We start from the raw sequence: 18,913 nt of genomic DNA on the forward strand, positions 1-18,913 counted from the left end.
GAAAATTACCTCTTTGGTAGCGATCACTTCCCTATCATAATTAGCCTCTTCAACTCTAATCCAACAATAACACAACACATATCCTCCAAACCCATTTTCATTACCGACAAAGCCAACTGGGAACGATTTTCAAAACGCACAGAAGAATACTCATCACAACTAGAAATAAGCTCAAACATAAACAAAGAAACAGCCACAATACAAAAAATAATTATATCTAGCGCACATAAAACAATCCCTCAGACACACCCTATGACCAAACTACACAACGTACCTTGGTGGAACAATAATTTACAAAAACTTAGAGACGACAAAGTTAAGAAATGGCACACGCTAAAAAGAAACATCTGTACCCAGAACATCATACAATTTAAACGAGCAAATTCCAAGTTTAGAAGGACACTAAAAGAAGAAAAAAAAACATAGTATCCAAAAGTTCACAACACAGATAGCACCCGACACACCTCCAAAAACAATTTGGAGTAACATCAGACGCTTCTGCGGCCTAAATCCCCAGAAACACATCCATTGCATCCTAAACCCAATAACAAATCAAAACACCACCAATAAAGCAGAAATAGCAGAACTATTCTGCAAAAACTTCTCAGACACATCATCTGACCACAATTTCTTTACAACCTTTATAAACACAAAACAAGCATCACTAAACAACCCACTCAACCACACATATGTCCCCAGAAAGAGAGCTACAGAAATAGAAAAAGAAATAACACTAGTTGTTTAAGAATAAACATCGTGTTCATCTGAAGCGGCTTCACCAAATCAGATGCACTAAAGAAATTATAATACAACTGTACTTTTGTCACAAACAACTAATCTAGCATATGACTAGAATTACAATCAGCCACACACGTTGTAGAAAAACACTTGTAATTCTAAACTAACCCAAAAGATCACAACGGCAGGAGGTCATGTGGCCGAAGCCGTGCCCAAGATAATAATAATTTTTAACCCCCGATAACGTGGGATTTGAGTCTCATTAGAATAAGATATTTTAAGAACAATTGTTATCTCCTAGAGCCTAAGATTCCCTATATAAACTCCATACTTTTGTTAATAAAATCAGTTCATATTTTGAATTCAACGAATGAAGATTGGGTTATTCTTCTCATCCGGAATCCCTATTCACTAGTCGAATTTTTGTCAGCCCTAAACACATTAAAAGGAAATACTCCCGGACTCGACAGAGTAAACTACGCAATGATCAAAAATTTGGACAGGAAAACAAAATGTCGAATAACCAACCTCCAAAACTCTATACTAAACAATTACATCCCCCAAGTTTACAAGAACAGTATAATAGTCCCAATCTCAAAACCCAATACAGACAAAACCTCACTAAACTCCTACCGACCAATATCTCTGAACTCTTGCCTATCAAAGGTGCTAGACAAAATAATAGCAAAGCGACTGTGGTGGTTTGTTTCTAATGACAAACTAATCCATAACAGTCAAACAGGTTTCAAGAAGGGGAAATCTGCTATAGACAGTCTACTGCTGATAGACCATCTACTAACAAGATCCATCTCCAGAAGAAACCATACGTCCATAATATCCCTAGACTTTGCAAAAGCTTTTGACAGAATCGGACTACACTCAATACTTGACCAACTCACGGAATGGAAAACAGGACCTAAAATACTAAACTACATAAAAAACTTCATGACGAACAGGAAAATTACAGTACGAATAAACACCTACCTCTCCCCCTTCCACCCCATCCACAACGGCATCCCCCAGGGCTCGCCACTCTCAGTTATCCTATTTATAATAGCCTACAACAAACTCACTGAAAAGCTTACCCTACACCCAAACATCAGCCTAAGCGCCTACGCAGACGACTTTAACATAATACTCAAACTAGAAAATAGGAAAAACATTAATATAAACCTAAACCCAATCCTCGGAACCATACTAAACTGGGCCGAATATTCAGGCGCCAAGCTATCCACCACCAAATGCAGGCACATGCACGTTTGCAGAAAGCACAACTGCAAATGCACACTATCAACAGGGATCATACAAATCCAGAATGTCGCATCACTAAAAATACTAGGACTTCACTTTAACAACAAACACAGATGGAATAAACACACGGAACAACTCACGCACACCATGCTCCAAGCAATTAATATAATAAAATGCCTTGCAAGCCCAAAGTTCAACTGTAACACAGCCACACTTATAAACGTCACTAAAGCTATACTCAACTCCAAGGCAGATTACGGCCTCCCCATCTATGGACACTGCCCAAAAACAACTTTGCGACCTATAAAATCCAAAATTAATACAGGCCTCAGAATCGCTCTTGGGTCATTCAAAACTACACCATCAAAAAACATTCTATACGAAGCAAGAGTCTCTCCATTAGAAGACAGACGTGAACTACTAACAGCCACCCTCTTAAAAACTCTGATCACAGCAAAAAATTCACCACTACACAAAATACTAAAAACATACCGACCTTCTAGACGGCCACAATACAATTCAACAATAGACCTAATAATAAAATACAGCAGAAACCACAACCTTCCCTTTCAGCCCACAAAACCACTTACTCTGACTACTACACCAAGGAATGTAAGCCAAATAATCACGGACACGACACTAAGAAACTTTAATAAAAAAAACACATGCCCACAAACATACAGAGCCCAATTCAATCAAATTAACACCATTGACAAGCTTAAATACACATACATCTATACAGACGGATCCCAAAACGACACCATCACTACCTTTGCCATCAAAGATGAAGCCGATACCATTAAATCATATCTCCTACCCCACTACTCCTCCGTATTTTCCGCAGAACTCATTGCAATAGTAGAAGCTTTAGAAACCCTAAAAAATAAAAGAGGTAAATTCTGCATATGCACAGACTCACTCTCCGCAATAGACGCAATTAACAACACAAACAACAATGAGCATTACCCCTCATACGCTCGCAATATAATGCAAAAAACCTTCCCCAAATTCAAACTACTCTGGGTGCCCGGGCATGTAGGAATAGCAGGGAACGAGCTAGCAGATAATTCTGCTAAAAATGCAACGAAACAGCCTCTAATAACAAAGGAAAACCTTAACGTACAAGACATACAAAAATACTTAAAAAACATGCACCTCACAAAACTACAATCCAACATAACCGAAACATCAACCTGGTATCAAGCTAATAACCCACACAAACTTAACAACTATCACATTTTTCAAAGAAATTCATTATCCCTCTCGAGAAGAGACCAAATAATAATAACCAGACTTAGACTCGGACACTCCAAAATAACACACATACACTACATCGATCAATCTCCCTGTATATGCCCCTTTTGCAACGACATCATATCAATCGAGCACATCCTCACTAACTGCAATACCCTAAAACCCCAAAGACAAGCAATATTTAAAAACACCAACCCTCTCCAATGCCTAGCACAACCCACATCCCCAAACATATCAAACATTCTAAAATACTTAAGAACAACAAATTTATATCACCACATCTAAGAACATACAAATTAACTTAAATTAAGAAACTCTCATCACCCCATGTATATATGTAAATATGTAAATACATACAACACACAGTTAAGAGAACTCATACATAAACTCATACAACTCTAGAGCTGAAGGCCTCTGCTGCCATAGCCACGTAATAAGCTAGCCTAAGCTAGCCTATAATAAACTTAACATTTAACGCCAGGAAATCTTCAGTTTTACACTTCAACCGAAGACGTCATAATCTCAACCAAATATTAGGAGAGATGTTGATTAAGTTAACTATCTAGGTAGAATAATTAGTACAAACAATTCCCCTGTAAATCATATCTGTATCAACCCCGTATTCCAGCGATTAGAAACAACAACAAATTAACAATTAACAAATTAGCTATTAATTTTTTTTTATGTTATATTGGGGTTGTTGTCAATCAAAGTGAAGTGCGATGGAGAAAGCGAAACCCAAAAAACGTGAAAGTTATTCCGTGGCTTGTCCGCGGGTTTTTCTGTTGATAAGTCGGCCACCGAAACCCGGGATATCAAATCACGATTATCCAACTCTAATAAGTCTAATATTTTTCTACAGATGTTGAGCGGTTGTAGGTTCGGAGTTCATCCATCCAAAGCCCTTAATTTCTTCAAAGCTTTTGTCAGACCTAAATACGAATATGCATGCTCATCATTTGCATCTTTGTCCAAAGCAGCAATTAATAGCATAAGAACCCTACTAATGTCCACTTGAGAAAATGTTTGGGCCAAATTAGATCTACACCTATAAACATTATATATCATCTAGCTGCGGAATTGCCACCTGAATACAGAATGAAATTTGCAACAGCAAAAGAAATTGACAAAATTTTTGCTTTTGGGCTTCCAGCAGCCAATTTATTATCTAACAATTTCATTGCTAAAAACACTAGCTATGGAAAAGTATATATTGAGTATAAAGAGATATTCGACACTATAGCAAATATTAACATTAACAGACCCTCATCACATAAATTTACATTTGATCCTAACTTCTTCAAAGGAACTTGCCATAATAAAAAATCTGTCAATAAAGAAACTATTTCTGCTCTACTCGGAGATAAACTTAACACACTCCGTGAGGGAGGATATGAAATTTTTTTTACAGATGGCTCAGTGTCAGAGGACTTTATGGGCAGTGCCTTTACACACAAAAATTCAAACACCACTAAAAGCTTTTATACAGGGTCCAAGAGATCATCGTCGACCGCAGAACTTATTGCTTGGGGTCCATTCAGACCTTAAACAAAAAACACAGCGACAACTGCTTAGCTTTAGATATTTTGAAAAAAGTAGATGACATTTTTGTAACCAGTATTGAAATCCACCACATACCAAGCCACGTCGACATACAAGAAAACGACCAAGTGGACGCTGCAGCAAAGAACGCTAGAACGAATGGAGTCCTTATCTCCGCAAGATGGCCTATAAATGACGCGATTAATAATTTATATAACAAAGTTAAATCTGACTGGGAATATGAGTATAATGGTCTTTTTGCTTCGAAAGAAACAGAGGTTATTGTTTGTTATTTCCTTTTGTTTCGTCGGCTCCATGGTTCCATAAAAAAGAATCCTTCCATTCCTTGCAAATAAAACAATTAAACAGAATCCTAAGCGGACATGCATTCGACAAACATACACTTTATAAAATGAATATAAACAACAGTGATTTATGTGACACCTGCAATGTAAAAGAAGATATATCCCACTTATTATTAAAATGCACCAAATTTACGCTCATAAGAAACAAATTTCCAAACCTACTACGATACAATGACATTTATCAGTTTCTCGCTGAGGAGCCAATTAACAACTATAAATTATTAACATCATTCGCAAGATTAGCTAACATTGATTTATGAACTAAAAACATACTAACCAAAACAATAATATATCATCAAAACTAACCATATGTTTTGTTTTTATAATTAGTGATGAGAGCATCGATAACGAAAAAAAACAATATAACAACGTCTACAAATCGACAAAACACATAATTGTAAAATTTCTTTCTATTCTTTCAATTTTGTAACTCTCAATTACTGCATTGGCGTTGGCGTTAACCCTCAAGATCGGGGAGGCCAAATAAATCTTCCATTCAGCAAGAGCTGGGAAGTAACTTAATAAAAGAAAAAAAAAAAATATATCTGTATGTGCTGCGGCTGTCTCTGATACCTCTTCAAATCCGGCTAATATCGATACTGAGTTGTGTGGCGTTGATAAGTCTCGGTTACTGAACATTCTAGGTGAATATTCAAGTTTTTTTTTTTGACGGAATTCCAAAGAGTCGAGTTACAACCGGCCAATTGGAAATACGTTTGATTGATCCAAACAAAACTGTTCAGAGACGACCATACCGGCTCAGTTCAGATGAAAAAGAAATAGTAAGGGGTAGGATTGAGGAGTTAATAGAGTCAAAAATTATTCGGCCTAGTTGTTCGCCATTTGCCAGCCCTATACTGCTTGTCAAAAAGAAAAACGGCTCTGACCGGCTTTGCGTTGACTATCGCCCGTTGAATTTAAATACTGTGGCCGACAAATATCCGTTGCCTTTAATTAATGATCAAATCTCTAGACTGGGTGGGGCAAGATATTTTTTCTGTCTTGACATGGCAAGTGGTTTCCATCAGATTCCTCTTCACCCAAATTCAATTGAGCGTACAGCTTTCGTTACACCGGAGGGACAATATAAGTTTTTGACGATGCCTTTCGGTCTTAAAAATGCGCCGTCTGTGTTCCAGCGCGCTGTAATGAAGGCATTGGGTGACCTTGCCTACTCGTTTGTCATAGTTTACATGGTTGACATAATGATTGTTTCTCAAACAAAGGAAGAGGCGTTTCAAAGACTAGAAACTGTTTTGAAGGTTTTGTCACGATCCGGGTTCTCCCTTAATGTTTCAAAATGCTCTTTTCTGAAGTCGAGTGTAGAATACCTAGGTTTTGAGGTCAGAGAAGGAGAAATTCGGCCTAATCCTCGCAAGAAACAAGCTTTGATAGACTTACCGCCTCCACAGTCTGTTACTCAAGTTAGACAGTTCATTGACCTGGCGTCATATTTTAGGCAGTTTATGCCAGGATTTTCACAAACATTGAAGCCGTTGTATTGTCTCACATGCAAGAATAAGACATTCGAGTGGAAATTGGAACACGAGCAAATTCGCCAGAGTGTAATAAAAACATTAACAGATGAGCCTGTGCTCACTATATTTGATCCTAAGCACCCCATCGAATTACATACAGATGCTAGTATGGATGGCTACGGAGCGATCTTATTACATAAAATCGATAATAAACCTCATGTTATTGAATATTACAGCAAGCGAACCTTACTTCCAGAATCTCGATATCATTCATACGAACTAGAGACGCTGGCATTGTTCAATTCCATGAAGCATTTTCGTCACTACCTGCAGGGCCTACATTTTGTTGTTTACACCGACTGTAATTCGTTAAAGGCTTCACGCAGTAAAGGGCTTATATACAGTCATTTGACTTTGAAATTCAGTATAGACCTGGTGTAAAGATGGCCCATGTGGTTTTCTTTTCTCGTAATCCATTACATATTAAATTCCAATGAAAAAGCTAGATTTGACAAAAACGAACTTAGAATTGTAATATTCAAAGTAAGGGATCATGTATTGCTCAGAAATGAAGAGAGACATCAGACGAAGCTAGACCCAAAGTTAAGGGGACCATTCCAAGTGGCGGAGATACTCGATGGCGACAGATATGTTTTAAAATCCATGGCTAATAACCGAACTTATAAATATTCGCACGAATCGTTGAGAGGTATGCCGGGGGAACGGATTCCCACTGAGTTGGACATGTGTGTTGATAGTGATGTATTAGTGGATTCTAATACGGATCACGACGTTGAAAGTGACGTCAAGTAAAACGGGTTTGAAAGAGACGTCAAGAAAGACGGCGTTGAAAGAGACGTCAAGAAGAACAGACTTGAAAGAGATTCTGGTGATGCGTTAGTGGATTCTAACGAGTGAGAGACATTGGTGGACTCCAATGTGGTAAAAGGCATTGATGGTTTTCAATGCAGAATGTCAGACTCCATTCCTGAAGGTTACCTGAAGCACTACTCTGCGGGTGCTGGTAAGAGCACGAGTTATTGTGTGTTCTTGTTCAGTATCAGTATGGAGAGGTGAGGTGATAGGAGCCCAATATGGTTGGTGTCCGGGACATATGTTACTTCACGAGAGAGTCAAAAACTAGTGGGAGATCACTGAACGCCGGGTGCATAGAGTAATAGCCAGATCTATATCCTTTATTCTGCCACTGGTACAACCCATAGAACAATAAAAACTAAGCTTTATTTTAACATCCTTTATAATAAGATTGAATCAAAATGTCATTTCAGACTGAGCAATGCATGTCGTAACGTTATTAATGTAACATACGAGGACGTGTGATGGTCAGGAGGGCCGTACAGTGTTGTACTATAATTAGTTTACATCTAATGTTAATAAAATAAGAACTTTGTATGTTACTGCAAATATGAGTTTGGTGATTTAAGTTGACTGATTAATGAAGTGATGGAAGTTGACTGATTAAGCCAGATACGGGTAATTGAGTCAAGATAAGAGACCGTGTGGTCAACTAGAGCAAATAGTACATTGCTATGTTGGAGCGAAATAGTTTGTGGTTGCCCTTGCCGGTATAATACAAGTAAAATATAAAGATTATAATGGTTTGCCAATATGGATGACATGTATCTGGTTTATTCAATGTAGAATAATGAACGGAAAGGATCTTCATATTCTTTTACACGAGGACGTGTAACTTGTCAGAATGGCCGTGTCGGAGAATTTAGAGTGCCTAAGAGTAGTCTAATGTTTTGTTAATGTTTGATATGTGAATTGACAGGTATGTCACCTGTAACTATGGTATGTCCAACACTGCCCTTTGCAGGTTGACAATTGGTATGTTGAGATTGCAGGATGACTCGGCAGATTTGAGATGTTGCCTTTGCAGAAGCAGTGTTGCTAGATACATATATGTTGATAAGCCTGGCAGCGTGACAACATTAGAAATGTTGTCGAGTGAGGTGTGGTGTTTTTTTTGGTGTTTGAAGTCATTGGAGTCGGTACATGTACATGTCCATTAGCTTCGATCAACTGCCATCCCTACCGGATCAACAGCAAGTGGAAACAAGTGAGAATTTATGGGATGACGAGTCTGAGGTTCCTACCTATAATCCGCAGCTTTATTGCGCTACAAATCCCGTGGTACGTGGTACGTACCCTTTATGGTGCCACAGCTTCGGAACGTCGTCGCTTCCGGTGTGTCTGAAAATTTTTTAATGATTTCTTTAAATTTGGTTGATATTTAATGTAGTGATGGAGCCATTGACTAACAACATGTTTTTTTCGGAGACGGAGTTTCCGAAGGTCTGAATTCACGGTGAGAGACTTCAGAGTAAGCGGGAACCGGATGCAATGGTATAAATACAAGTTGTGACTAAAAACAATATTTTAGAAATAACATTTTAGAATTAATTAGACATTGTTATATTATAAACTTAAACTTTTAGTACCGGGTAGTGCGTTTTAAACAAGTTAAATTTAATAAAAGTAAAAGAAGAGAAATAATTTAAATTGCTGTTGCTCTCATCTCGAGAGCCAAAAAGCAACTGTTTAAGTGTCACAGAATTCGGCACCACGTGTACTATTAGGTATGGGCAAAGCTTCGATTAACAATCGATAAAAACAATCGACATTGTAAGGGTTGTCGGTAAATATTTACTTAAGCTACTCGAGATTTCAGTGTTGAAAAGTGGAAAAATCGGCTAAAGCCAGATTTTAGTGTTGGCAAACGCCCTGGTAGCCGAATATTTTACTCAAATTATAAATTCGAGGAATATTCGGCTGCTCTGGCAGCATTTTTTCTATATTTGTTCTATAAAATCAAGAAATATTGTAAACTCAACAATATTTTCGTTTGTTCAGAATAGTCGCAAAAGTTCAAAACCCGCGGATTCGAGTATCCAGAGTTCGGCATCTGGCAACACTATCTCAACAATTTGATAGTTTTTTAGCCGGAAACAGCTACTTTTAGCTATAATCTCGCTAAAAACATAAATTTTCTTTTGTTAATTACACAAAAACTACGAAATAAATCGCAGTGCTCGTGAAATTTTTCCCTTTCGTTTAAAACCAAATTTATGTAGTTTGAGGGCTTTTTAGGACCCGAGTACCTTAAGTAAATATTTGCCAATTTTAATTATTTTTTTTAATTTGGTTATCTTATTTATTTATTTTTCATCCGAATCAATTAAAAGCGTGATGCCTGCAAATTATCTTTTGCATATTCTTTGTGTTTCGTGGGGTAAAAGTTTGGGAGTTAGTGGCGGATTGTCATAACTGTACATGCAAATCTTTTTATCAAAGTGTTTCTTATCATATGGATGTGGATTAATGGATTATGGTGCCATATTGTAGGAGCTAAAATATTCCAATTTAATATTCGGTAATTATTGATTGTTTTCTCAGTTTTCCGTAGATGGTCTTATGTTTGCCAATGCCAATACTCTAGCATTTTAATTACAAATAGTTGCCATTAAAAAAATGTATTGTTGCTCTTTCAAGCAAAACACCTTCCGCTACAACTTTCTGCCAAAACTTTGCGCGAACTCCTAAGGCCTCAAAGGATATTCATAAGAAAGGACAAACATTCATTCGTTTCTTAGAGTCACACACATTTGAGTCAAAAAGGCTTCACACACACACACACAAGAGGCCAAAAAGGCTTTCATGCCATTACCTTTCCACCAAAATTCAAGATGGTACCTGAATCTCAAGAACTAAAGCTGATCCAAAACAACTGATCGCAGATTCCGGATTAGCTGGATTATAAATCAATGAAAATATGCGATTTGTCCTGTGTTTTAACATGATTTTCAAAAAAGTTTTTTGTCTTATCTTGTTCGTTTGTTTCTCAGAATACTTCTGGCAAACATATTATGGTGTACCACATGGAATTGACCAGTTTTGCCGAAGAATCAGGAGACCATTTGTCCTCGAACACCCACACTGTCGATTGTTGCTTTGTTTATACCTATAAAGATGCATTGGAAAATTTGACCTTTTTCTTTTGCCAAGTTTCCTTTTGCCGAAAACATAACCTCGTCTGGACCACAGTGCAATGGAAAATACAGATTGCACCCTTGCAACACTTACAATTAGTGTTGCCTAGACCAAATATATTCACATTTAGCAGCCCTCGTAACGATTGAACATTTTCAAAACAAAGCAAACACAATGAATTGTGTCAAGAGGAACTTATTCTAGTTTTACAAGTTATAAGAAACAATTCTCAAATGGAAGGTGTTTCCTTTCACGTTCACATTAAATCTTTCCATAATTTACACATTTATACATAAATTCAAATAAATATTTATCCATAAAATTTACATCCATTTCACAAGTACAAAGAAGTATGGGTAGATACTAAAAAGAAAAACTGCACACTGAACTGAAATTATACTCACCGCGCGTGGTCCTTAACTTTTATTCCGCCGCGCCTTTCTGCACGCCATGCATCGATGCACTGCATAGCTCAATATTTGGTATCAACATCTCTTCGTTGAGGGTCTGACGATAAAAGGATCTGTGCAGCTGTAAGGCAAAGGTCGTGTGATAATATCACGATCCATAACAGTGCCGGAGGGTAAGACCGACAATTGGATCGGACAGCAAAGTATCTATCAAGGGATCCCTAAACTCATCAGGTGCATCGGTACACTCATCTTCAGTCTGTTGAATGGTAACATAGATCTCATGGGCTCGTAGCGTTAACGCCTTACAGTGCTCCACCTCAAAGACTGAGCTTAGCGCTAGACGTTTGATTCTTATGAAGGCCGCCTCATTGCAGATACGCACATCAAAGGAACGCTCATCGGCAGCCAAGGCCTGAGCGAATCTATCACAGTCCAAGTGGAGATATTTATCAAAGATCTAAGTAAGTAAACTACGCGGCTCCCAACCCTATTTCGCTGAATTCCTTACTTTCAGATCATAGCATTTACGGCCAGCTAATTGTTTTAGATTAAAATTAAGCATACAGCTAAATTGATCGACCAACTTAGCGCGCTAAATTGTTCTTTGATGTCACTAGTTAGATAGTGAAACAGATCAACTGCCTCACGTGCCACCGTTGAATAGGAGACGCTCATCTGTAGCCAATTGGGTGAGACGACTCTGTTGCTGCTCAGCGCTCATTCTACTTAAATTCTGTACGTCCGGCAATAAATGTTGCGTCAGATGTATACGCTTCAAGTTCTCCAAGGATTCATCGGGCAAGAATGTAGTATCATTCATCAGCATATTGGCGAATTTAACAAACTGATTGCCCACACGCGATTCATAGATGACTGCCTGACGACAAATAGGACCCTTCCACAAAGATTTCAACAAATGGCTAATGGTATTTTTTTGTAAACTTATCACAGAATTCTGAGCTTTGACTTGATGTCTTTTTTTTCTTCTAGAATGTCATTAGAGCTTACCAAGGAGACCTGACTTAGTTTAAATAAGAGCACAACATTACCTCAACCAGCTCGGCGGACACAAACGGAATTTTAATCAGATGCGAGCTATATCATCGTTATACCATTCGGGCAGTGCGGAAAGCGCATCACTCGGTGTGGGTTGCTGCAGAGGCAACTGGGATATAAATGGCCCTTCAATGGGCCGACCTCTTAAGTTGGTACAACATAAATTCGCAAACAGTGGAATAGAATTCAAGGCATCGTTGCAATAAACCAGAATCCAATAATGTATTCTTACTGGAAGTTTTTGATCTGTTAAGTTTCCTCCATTGCTTCTCCCAACGCTCTGGGAACTAATTATGTAGTATAACGATTGGGATAACGTGAATTAGCCCAATGTACTTTGGGACGATCCAATTCATCGATGAGCTTCTGCAATTCACACTTTCTGGCGATACCGTTGAATAGAGAGCCCAAATGATGAGCCTGAAGGAGGACCGTCTTGGTGATAAATCGCTAAGACTGAAAGTATGCTATCTGTATTTCAAAGTATGAATTACACGGGTTTGAAAAAAAACCCAAGGTGTCAAACAAATATCTTCTGACAATTCTTGATGCCCGCAGATAGTCTTGAGTTGTCAATCCTAAGTGCCATAGCCCTTTTGCTGTTTTGTATTAATACCACGCACTCATTGCGTGAAATTGTATATTAAAGTCGCCAAAATGTATGTAACAGGCAGAAGGAAGCTTTTCCGACCCCATAAAGTATTTATGTATATTCTTGATCAGTGTCAACAGCCGAGTCGATCTCCCTCCGTCTTTCCGTCCGTCCGTCCGTCGATGTGTCCGTCCGTATGAACACCTACATCTCGGAGACTATAAGAGTTAGATTTAGTATGTAGACTCGTGTAGTATGTACAGTGATAGAGTTTACTTAAAATTTTTGCCACGCCCCTTTCCGCCCGCGTAATTAAAAACCAGAGGGCCGGGGCTAACTTCGACCGCGTCAAAGTTTGTATACCCTTGCAACTTTTTTGGTAACTCTATCCTTACCTCTTAGCCATCAATGTGGAAGAACGTTTTATCTAAAAAGGCTTATGTTTGCGAAAGAATGGCCTAAAATCATAGGAAATACCGAAGTTATTGATCAAAGTCACTGTTTTCCACCGATCTTTCCTATGGGAGCTATATGATATAGTCACCCGATCTTTATCAAATTCGACACAGTCATTAACATATATATTAAATTAAGAAATGTTTAATTTAAAAGCAATCGCGTTAAAAGTAACGAAATTATTTACAAAAGTCACTGTTTTCGACCAATCGTTCCTATGGGAGCTATATGATATAGTCACCTGATCTTGATCAAATTTGGCATAGTCGCTCATAGGCGTAGTAAATTCTCTAATATTAAGTTTCACGACAATAGCTCAGAAAATAACGAAGTTATTGAGAAAGTCACTGCTTGTGACTTGGCCGTTTGTATGGGAGCTATATGATATAGTCACCCGATCTTGATCAAATTTGGCATAGTCGCTTATAGGCGTAGTAAACTCTCTAATATTAAGTTTCACGATAATAGCATAGAAAATAACGAAGTTATTGAGAAAAGTCACTGTTCGTGACTTTGGGGTTTGTATGGGAGCTATATGATATAGTGGTCCGATCCGGCTGAATCCGAGATATACAACGCCTGCAGTATATACAAGCCTACGTGCAAAATTTCAGCTCTGTAGCTCTTACGGTCTAGGAGGAGTTTGCGTTGATCCAGACGGACGGACGGACGGACGGACGGACGGACGGACGGACGGACGGACGGACGGACGGACATGGCTAGTTGAACTCGTCTCGTCGTGCTGATCAAGAATATATATACTTTGTATGGTCGGAGATGCTTCGTTCTATGCGTTGCACACTTCTGACCAAAATTAATATACCCTTTTTGCAAGGGTATAAAAATCGGTTATCTCCAAGACTATTCTAGCTAGAGTCACCGAATTTGGTATGTAACGGAATCAAATTCGGCACACTAGTTAGTCTTATAAATTTTTACCAACCTGCCAAATTTGATTAAAATCGGACTAAAAACGTGTGAAATATGCATATAAAAGTGTTTTACTAGGCGGTTCAAGAGGCCGGAGTTGGCCGTAGGCTAGCGACGGCGCTAGAGTGTACGTGTGTCTATTATTGTGAGTGAGCAAGATAGATTAAGCTATAATAAAACATGTAATATAACTAGCTAGCCTTCGATTACCCTGTTACCTGCCTCTGCAAACAACGTTCTTTCTGGCTCGTCGGCACTTGTTGGCGAGTCAAAAAACTAACTTCGTCCCTAACTCTGGCCTATCAGAATGTACGCGGACTAAAGTCTAAACTCTCTAGACTCTATGTATATAGTTTAGCTTTTGACTTTCATATTCTTGCCTTTACTGAAACTTGGCTGAAGCCTGATATTGCCGATGCTTGTTTAACATACAGACATGATCGGACTATCCATAATGGTGGTGGTGTTTTGATCGCTGTTGACTCAGCGTTCTCGTCTGAAATTGTCCAGTCTTCCAATCAGAAGATTGAATTTGTTTGTGTTAAAATTTTTTAAAACTCTTTTTCTGCCTAAAGTACTTGTTCGAACCACAGTCCGACTTGGCACTATACATTCACCATCTGCAAGCTATTCAACTTATTTCCTCATATCTCTCTGACAAAGACATGCTCGTTGTTTTGGGAGATTTTAATTTACCTGAGATTGCCTGGACCCTTTCATAAGATTCTTTATTAATGTTGCCCTCCTAGTCACATTGTTTCATAGATGGTTTGCTTGAGTTATCCCTAACTCAAATCATGTCCGAAATAGTCGTGACAGATCACTAGATCTGGTATTTGTGTTGGATTCTTACAACTGCGATGTTTCCAGGACTTATCCCATAGTCATCCCTGAAGACAACTTTCATCCAACTCTGGATGTAACCATTGACCTTCCTTTTTGGGGTTATGACTAAATATAATAACTCGATGCCTCCAACCCGATGTTTACTAAACTCAAAAAACTTTTGTTAGCTAATGATTGGTCATATCTGTATACTTGCACGGATATGGACTCTGCCATTTCTGTCTTCTATAAAACTCTTAAGTCGTTCTTCGTGTCCCGCGTGTGACCCAAGGATGGTGTGATAAACCTCCTTGGTTCCCACGTGAGTTATGTAACTTGAAGAACATAAAATCAAGATGCTATAAAAAATTTAAAAAATCTGGTAAAGCATCGGGTTTTTCCCTTTATGTAGCTGCTCGATCAAATTTTATGGTGCAAAATTCACAATGCTATAAAGATTATCTTAAGCGTTGTTAACTTAAGTTTCCTCGCGATGCTAGCAATTTTATAACATTGTCAATGTCAACCTTAAGACATCAGTGCACCCGTCTTACTTGTCTTTCGAAAACAATAAAGCTGACACTGATCAGGCAATTCCCGCTATGTTTGCTGATTCCTTCAAAACAACTTATTCCTCTTCGATTTATCAAGCAAATCCTCCTTACCTTGATCACTTGCAATCGTTTAGCTGCATTTTAGACCCTGTGCTTGATGAAAGTTCGGTTCTTAGCGTGCTCAGTTCCGTAAAACCAGTATATGCACCTGGCCCGGACGGAATACCAGGCTGCGTGTTAAGGTTTTGTGCAGAGGCCCTATGTAAGCCAATACTTAAGTTTTTTACACTGTCCGTCACATCTTCCGCCTTCCCGTCTATCTGGAAGGAATCATATATTATTCCTCTTCATAAAAAGGGGAAAAAGTCCGAACCCTCCAATTATAGGGGCATTTCTAAATTGTCTGCCATCCCCAAAGCGTTTGAGAAAATAATAACATCTCAATTGCAGCATTTTTGTAGCTCAATTATTTCGTCATCGCAACATGGCTTAAAGAAACGTAGATCGACAACTACTAACTTATTAGAATTTAAATATCACTCTATCAAACTGACGTCATTTATACTGACTTCAGCAAGGCCTTTGACTCTGTTAATCATACTTTGCTTTTATATAAGTTGAACACACTTGGCATCCCTTCCCTTTTGCTTGATTGGATTCTTCAATATCTTTCTAAGCGTACACAAAAGGTCCTCTTTAAGTCTTCATTTTCTAGGACTATCGATGTGACCTCTGGAGTACCTCAGGGTAGTCATTTGGGTCCATTGCTATTCACTCTTTTTATAAATTATCTTCCATTGATAGTGACACATTCTCGTGTTCTTATGTACGTGGATGATGTTAAGCTTTACTTCAGTTTTAAAGACATATCGTCTTCTTGCCTGCTTCAATCCGATCTTAATGATCTTCAGAGTTGGTGTGAAACCAACCAATTAAACCTCAACGGCTCTAAATGTAAAGTTATGTCTTTTTATAGATGCACTCCATACTTAGCAACTCATTATCTAAATGGCACTCCCTTAGAGCGGTTAGATATTATCAATGACTTGGGTGTTCTTATGGACCATAAGTTAACTTTTAATCCTCATATTTCTGCTACAGTTAGTAAAGCTATGAATGTTCTTGGGTTTGTGAAACGATGGTCAAAAGAGTTTGACAATCTGCACACAACCAAAATTCTGTATACTTCATTAATCCGTCCTATTTTAGAGTACGGATCCTGCATATGGTCACCTCAATATGAGACGCACCAATGTAAAATTGAATCTGTGCAAAAGCAATTTCTGCTTTTTGCTCTTCGCGGTCTAAATTGGGATCGCAATGTCAATTTGCCATCATACTCCAGTAGGCTTCCTTTAGTCAATCTTCCTTCTTTAATTAATCGTAGAATAATGTTTGGTACTATTTTTTATTCACAAACTTTTAATTAAAGAAATAGACTCTCCTGAGCTATTGAACTAGTTAAACCTATCTGTACCTACTAGAAATTTTATTCCTCTATCCTTAAAACACTGTACTTCTAACTATTCCCTGCATGAACCTTTTCGAGTCTTATGTTCTGATTACAATCTTCTGTATCCCGTAATCAGATCAAAAGGCTCTCTTCCCCTTGTAAAAACCTCTATCTTAGCACACTTAGCTCGTAATTAGCTGTAGTTAATAATATTTTATCTGTTTGTCCGTTTTATTTGTATTTGTATTTGTGAACTGCCCCGTATATTTCGGGTTGGAGAAGTTAACTGCTGATCACATCCGGAAACCTTCCATAGACGAGGATGACTACTACGTAAAGTGAGATGTTATCTTCCTGTGTTTGAGCACCACGGATATCCAAGAACTAACACAGCTCTTAACAATATGTAAGCCGAGTGCAGATAGAACTTTCGATGTCCAGAAAGGTCGCATTCATGTATCCTTTATAATGCAGGGAGGAGAAAAAAAAAAAAAAACCCAAAAGTAGTCTCCTCTCGAATGCTCTTTGGCAAGCACCTTCCACAATCTCGCTCTTTTACCACGATGACTTCATTTTCATAGCTGTGCAACTCTCTAATTTAAACTTCCTCCGAGACGTTTGTATGCTTCCCGAACCTTCATCCTAAACGATTCAAAGATATAATTGAAAATTGGTTTTGATTCCGCTCAATTCATTTCAATTGCCCGATAAGATATTAACATTAAGTGCTTAAATAGGGATTCAATAGGATAATGATTAATTTGGATCACAGTATCTTTGGGGAAAAATAGATTTCGGCTGAAATGCTTTAAGGATTTATTTAAAAAAAAAGAAAAAAAAAAAAAAAAAAAAAAAAAAAAAAAAAAAAAAAAATTTTTAAAAAAAAAAAAAAAAAAAAAAAAACCCCAAAAAAAAATAAATAAATTAATAAAAAAAAAAAAAAAAAAAAAAAAAAAAAAAAAAAAAAAAAAAAAAAAAAAAAAAAAAAAACAATGGATTTGAAAGGATTGAGGATATTATTTTTAACTAGAATGACCATCCAGGCATCGAAATAAGGTACCCAGGTACGCCTAGGGAAGGGCAGCTGCTCCCCAAAAGCTAGGGGGCGTTTAATTTCTTAAGAATTCAAATCAAAATGTATTAGGTACAACCAGAGGGCCGGGTCTGTTCGATTTGTCAAAGTATAAGTTCTTGAACCAACTATATTAACGGTATGCTATATCTCATAATAAACAAACTAGCAAATCCCCATCAGGCATCTTTCTCTGTTAACATTTTCGTTTATCGTATTCATATATCGTATTTTGTAGAAAATGAATCGAAACTTGGATAGCTCCTGGTACACTCTCTGTGGGCAATATTCGCTAGGGGGCGGTTGGGGAAAAGTAGTTGAAATCATTTGCGTACTTTTAGGCTGACTTTTTAATTGGTTACGAAACTATATTAACCTATTTACTTAAGTTACTCGGGCCCAAAACGCGCTTTAAATTTGGTATCAAACGAAAGAGAAAAATTACACGAGCAGATCTTTAAATTCTTCTTCTTAGTAGAAACGTCGTTTGATCTTCTTCGTCAACTTTATTTTTGCAGCATGTAGCCTTACGAACAATGACTTCTTTGACAAAGAAATCAAAATCAGTCTTCATTTTAGCATAGGTCGGTTTGACTGTGGTATCCGACAGAGTCTCCCATTCGGTGTCGTCCAGCTGCTCCTCCGACTTTGGCGGATCGTTGTAAATGCACATTGAAAAATGCTTCTCCTTCAATGAGACTGAAGTCTGGGCCGAAATCGTGCGTTGATTTCCGGCCGATAAGGCATCCTCTTCATAAGGTTGAAGAGGATTTCAGCACCGCAAACTAAAACACCATCTCATCTGTTGAATTCAAAATATGAACTGATTTTATTAACAAACGTCTTGTGTATATAAATGAATTCTTAGACTCTAAGAGGCGACAATTGTTCTTAAAAATGCTTATTCTAATGTTTATATT

The 18,913-nt window shown here is 37.9% G+C and overlaps 1 pseudogene; it reads right to left on the reverse strand.

Moving 5' to 3' along the window:
• Positions 1 to 10,974: 10,974 nt before the first annotated feature.
• On the reverse strand, positions 10,975 to 18,666 carry LOC137572510 (ubiquitin conjugation factor E4 B-like; annotated as a pseudogene).
• Between the last annotated feature and the right edge of the window lie 247 nt (positions 18,667 to 18,913).

Source organism: Drosophila tropicalis, unplaced genomic scaffold (genome assembly GCF_018151085.1).
Source record: "Drosophila tropicalis isolate 14030-0801.00 unplaced genomic scaffold, ASM1815108v1 contig_37, whole genome shotgun sequence".
Lineage (NCBI taxonomy): Eukaryota > Metazoa > Arthropoda > Insecta > Diptera > Drosophilidae > Drosophila > Drosophila tropicalis.